This window comes from Protobothrops mucrosquamatus, unplaced genomic scaffold, assembly GCF_001527695.2.
Source record: "Protobothrops mucrosquamatus isolate PMUCROS unplaced genomic scaffold, P.Mucros_1.0 scaffold1170, whole genome shotgun sequence".
In the NCBI taxonomy this organism is placed as follows: Eukaryota; Metazoa; Chordata; class Lepidosauria; order Squamata; family Viperidae; genus Protobothrops; species Protobothrops mucrosquamatus.
This window is the reverse complement of record NW_015387384.1, coordinates 466,671-472,573: the sequence shown is the minus strand read 5'-3', so window position 1 is coordinate 472,573 and position 5,903 is coordinate 466,671.

Here is a 5,903-nt window from a genome sequence, read left to right as displayed (position 1 = left end):
GCCGCCTGCAGTTTGGGGTAAGGGTAGCCCCCAGGCTGTTCCAAAGCATCATGGAATGGACACTTAAAAACATACCAGGCATCTGCCCGTACTTTGACAACATCTTGATCGCAGGAGAATCTGAGGCAGTCCTAGCAGAACGCCTCTGGGCAGTACTTCAATGTTTCCGTGAGGCAGGATTAAAACTAAAAAAATACAAGTGCCAAATTGGCATGGACTCCACAGAGTTCTTGGGGTTCCGAATAGATGCTCCTGGAATCCACCCATCAGAGACCAAGTTAAAGGCAATTCAACAAGCCCCCAGACCTAAATCCAGGGGGAACTGCAAGCATTTCTACCACTTGTTCTTGCCACACAAGGCTGCTCTAGCAGAACCACTTCATAGTCTACTGGACAAAAAAGGGCCCTGGGTCTGGTCGAGCACCCACGATAGGGCATTCAAGACAGTCAAGTCGCTGCTTTCCTCAAGCTCCGTGTTGGCTCATTTTAATGAAAAACTGCCAGTAATGCTAGCCTGCGATGCTTCGCCATATGGCATTGGGGCAGTGCTAAGCCATCAAATGCCAGATGGTCGTGAGGCACCCATTGCATATTACTCAAGAACTTTATCATCTGCTGAGAGGAACTATGCACAAATTGATAAAGAAGCCCTCGCCATTGTTCCACGACTTCTTATATGGGCGACCCTTCACTGTCTTCACAGACCACAAGCCACTGCTTGGCCTTTTTATGGCTGACAGGCAAACTCCACAGATCCTGTCACTGCAGATGCTGCGATGGTCAATTTTCATGGCTGCCTACTCGTACAGGTTAGTCCACTAGCCAGGGAAGGAAATGGGCCACGGTGATGCGCTCAGCCAATTGCCTCTGCCACAGACAGATCTGGACCCAGCCCCGGCAGCACATATCCTGGCAATCCAGAACCTATCAGAAACACCCCTACATGCAGGGGACATGGCTGCTGAAACTGCCATGGACAGAACGCTCAGCCGCGTTCTCAACTGGGTGTTGAGGGGATAGCCAGAAACACGGCCAGACCCTGAGTTCCAGCACTACACCTGCCATAAAAATTAACTGTCAGCCCACAAGGGTGGTGTGTTATGGGGCAGCAGGATCATTGTTCCACCCAGTCTTCAAGCCAGGGTGCTGGATTCCCTACATGAGGGGCACCCTGGAATCGTGAGGATGAAGGCTCTAGCCAGGAGTTATTTGTGGTGGTCAGGCCTGGACAAAGACATTGAAACCCAAGTAAGGAGCTGTCAGGTCTGCCAAAAGACCCATCCAGAAATGCCCCAAGCACCAGTGCACCGCTGGGAGACCATGCATGCCCCATGGTCTTGCTTGCATATTGACTTTGTGGGCCCATTCCAAGGATAGGTATTCCTCATTGTCATGGACAGCTACTCCAAGAGGTTGGAAGTGGTACCTGTCCCATCGATGACCACAGCCAGGGTCATTCAGGAGCTACGCCGGCTCTTCGCCACACACAGTCTGCCAGACGTCCGATAACAATTCACGGCAGCCAAATTCCAATCCTTCCTAAATGCCAACATGATACGGCACGCAACTTCTGCTCCCTTTCACCCCGCTTCCAATGGTCAGACCGAGCGTATGGTGAGGTCCACCAAGGAATCATTCAAACAGATAGCAACGGGAGATTGGAATCACCACCTGAAAAATTTCCTTCTGTGCCAACACATGACCCCGAACACTGCAATGGGTCGCAGCCCTGCAGAACTAAGCTCGACTGACTCCACCCTGACAGGAAAGCTGAACCCAAGCCTCCCAGGAATCTACAGCTGGGAGAACTGGTATGGACCAGAAACTATGGGCAGAGGGCATCCTGGGTTGCTGCTAGGGTGACTAAGGTATCGGGGCCATTGTCTTACGAGATGGCTCTGGAAAATGGTTGCGTGGTCAGACGCCACATTGATCAGTTACAGCGTCGGCAGGCTGGGCCAATCCCGGAAGAGGAGTCCGAGAGGAATTCGGACACACCAGGTGACTACGTTTGTCCGAAATTGCCCACACCTGCCCGAGCCATCTCCGCTGAAACAGAGGCACCACAGGTCATGGAACCACCTCTCCCATCAGATGACCTAAATGGCCATCATGCCTTGGGTCAACCAGGGACGGACAATCAAACAGTCAATCAGGACTCCCAATTGACATTACGGCGGTCCGCCTGAATCCGCAGGCCCCCAGCCTACCTTGAGGACTATGCACTGTAATCAAGTAGGATAACGACTATCCTAGAGGGAGGGGTGTTATGTATTAATACTAATCTTAACACATTATGATACTAACGAACCTCCAACTGTTTTGGAGGGAAGTTCAAAAATTCAAGTTTAGGCGGGAGTGAGCTAATGTTGTGATTTGCTGATGCCCTAGAGGCAGAAAGTATAAATTGCAAGCATTTGCCAGTTTTAGGCAGTTCTGTTTTGACTCAATAAACGCTGTTGTACTACGCTGGTCTGGTTATTGCCTATGAAACCCACTACATAATAGTTTTGTTGACTTTCATGTCCTTTGCAAACTTTGTTTTCTGAGTTGTACAAATCAGGATATTTGTTTATGATATTGGCATGCATCTCTGTGAACATGCCCATAATGGACATCCCAGATGTGGATTCAGTTCAATTCTCTTCATTGGCTTTTTGTCTACTGCTGAAATATTCTCTTTTAGATCTCAGTGGACTCTTGCAGGCACCATCTGTCTTAATCGAGGGCTGTCATCCAAAATCTAACTTTCTTCCAGAATTTGTTCAAACCAACTTTTTTTCTTTGTGCCAAGTTAATTTGTGTGATTCTTTCCCAAGTGTGGATGTCAGGCATTATCCTTCTAAAGGAATTCTTAAATTTGGTAAAAACAATCCTTCACATTTTATAGGAAACCTCCTTTTGAGGTGCTGACAAAAGACAAGTATAAAAAAGTGGAAAGAGGGGCACATAACTAAAACAGAATATCCCCATATAGCCTGAATCTCCAAGGATGAAGTCAAGAAAGATGAGGCTCAAATTGAACTAACACTTAAACAAATGTCAAAAACAATTTTAAAAGCTTATTTCAATATGTAAAAAACAAGAAAAAGATCAAGGAAACAATTGGTCAATAAATGGGAGAAAATGGCAAAAAGATGATGAGCAATTGGGAGAAAGTGGAACTCTTAACATTTTATATTTTATATTATATTTTATCACTTTATAATGCCTTGTTAAGACCACACTTGGAATATTGCATCCAGTTTTGGTCACCATGATATAAAAAAGATGTTGAGACTCTACCAAGAGTGCAGAGAGGAGCAACAAAAATGATTAGAGGGCTAAAACATATGAAGAAGGAATTGGGTATAACTAGTCTAGTGAAAAGAAAAACTAGGGGTGACATGACAGCAGTGTTCCAATATTTGATGGGCTGCCACAAAGAAGAGTACTCAACATGCTGTCCTTAATGGAGCTGCATCTTCATGGAAGAAAGTATGCAGTGGTGTACTCTAAGACTTTATCTCAGGCCCAGAGCTCTTCAATATCTTTATAAATGGCTTAGATAAGGGGATAGAAGGGGAACTTATCAGATTTGCAGTTAACATCATGCTGACAGGAATATCCAATACCCCAGAAGATAGCCTCAAGATTCAGAAGGATGTTGACAGAACACAGATTCTATGCAACAAAATGAAATTCAATGGTGAGAAAAGTAAGGTTTTACACTTAGACAAGAAAAACAAAAAGCACAGGTTTACAGTAGGTGGTACCTGGCTCAATAGCTGTAACAATGAGAGGGATCTAACAGTCCTAGTCAGTGCTTTTTTTCTAAAAAAAAAAAAAAAAAGGTGCCGGAACTCAAACACGTCATACAACCCGCCTTGCCTACCCTACAAGGTTCCATCCCAAAAAGGTGCCAGAACTCCGTTCTGGGTGTTCTATGAGAAAAAAAGCCCTGGTCCTAGTAACCTATTCTCCAAAGCACTGAGGGAGGAACAAGAAGCAATGGATGAAAACTTATCAAAGAGAGATCCAATCTAGAATTAAGGAGAAATTTTCTGACAGTGAGAACTGTTATTCAGTGGAACCACTTGCCTCCAGAAGTTGTAGGTGCTCCATCATTGAAGGTTTTTAAGAAGAGATTGGACAGCCAATTGTTTGACAAGATATAGGGTCTCCTGTTTGAGCAGGGGTTGGACTAGAAAACTTTCAAAGTCCCTTCCAACTTTGTTTTTTTTTAGACAACATATCATTTTGAGTTGAGAATGTTTTCTTTTTTCAAGGGTACATGTAGTCCTCAATTTATGACCCCAATTGAACCAAACATTTCCATTACTAAGCAAGACAGTTGTTAAGTGAGTTTTGCCCCATTTATGACCCTTCTTGCCACAGTTGTTAAGTGAATCACTGCAGTTATTATGTGAGTCATGGGATCATTAATAGAATCTGGCTTCCCCCATTGACCTTGCTTGTCAGAAGCTGGCTGAGAAGGTTACAATTAGTGATCATGTGGCTCTGGGACAGTCCAACTGTCATAAATACCAATTGTTAAGCACCCGAATTTTGATCACATGCTGCAATAATTGTAAGTGTAAAACCCAGTCATGTCACTTTTTTCAATGCCATTGTAACTTTGAACTGCCATGTAAACAAATGGTTTTATGTTGAGGACTAGCTGTATTCTCCATACTCCATCAGTTATATCTAAAATCCTGCAGAAGTGTATCACTTATATCATGTTCCTGCCTCCAACAGCAGATTCATGAAGCTTGTGTGAGAAATGCTAAGTAGCTTATTGGATATGGCGATGGTGGTGGTGAAAAATGGGAAGAATTATAAATCATGTACACCTTTTCCTAACATGGTTATTTGGTTTTCTTGCACACATACCTGAAAAGTACTTTGTAGTTAACACCTTTTTTACAACATACACATGCACGCACACACACACACACATGCATGCAAATAGAATCCCTTAGACAAGGATCAGAAATAGATCTGAACTGGGCACATAAAATATGGAGGCACTTGTATCCAGTGATACATAAATGTTTTTTAGTAGTGAGTAATCCTGCAACTCATCCAAGAAATATTTTATTCCAAACATCTGCTCTGCTAAGAGCCAATTTGCATAAATCTGGTACACCAATTTCCCTATAGACCAATTGGTGAAAAATGACTGTGCCAAACTCATCTTGCAGCGGCGTTGCAGCAAAAGCCAGTCGCCCCTTTGGCTCATCCTGAACTCTCTACCCATCCACAGTGCCAACTGCATGAAGCAACAGTCTTAAGTACTTTAGAATGTGCCCTGTCTCAGGTCTCAAAGTTAACCTGACTGAAGAAATCATAGAAACATAGAATCATAGTGCTGTAAGGGACCTTGGAGATATTCTGATCCAATCCCTTGTCCAAGGCAGGGGACCTTATGTAATCCTGGACAAACGGCTCTCCAATCTTTTTTTGAAGACATCCAGTGATGGAGCACCCACAATTCCAGAAGCCAAGTTGTTCCATTGATTAATTGTTCTCACTGTCAAGAAATGTCTCCTTAGTTCCAGGTTGAATCTCTCTTTAACAAGCTTCAACCCATTGCTTCTTGTGCAGCCCTCAGCTACTTTGGAGAATAAGTTAACCCCTCTTCTCTGTGAGAGCCCCCCAAGTCAAGTCAGTTATCATGTCATCCCTAATCCTTCTCTTCATCAGGCTCTTCAGAACCTACAGCCAAGATGGTGGACAGGCAGCAAAGGCTGTAAAGAGCTCCTCCAAAAGCAAAAGCTTTTTTATTATTATTATTTTCTTTTATTTTTATTTTAACTTCTAACTTTTTAATCCCTTTTAACATTGCATTTTTAACCTATTTTTATCTATATTAACCTATTTTAACCCTTTTAAACCTATTTTTAAACCCTTTTTAAACC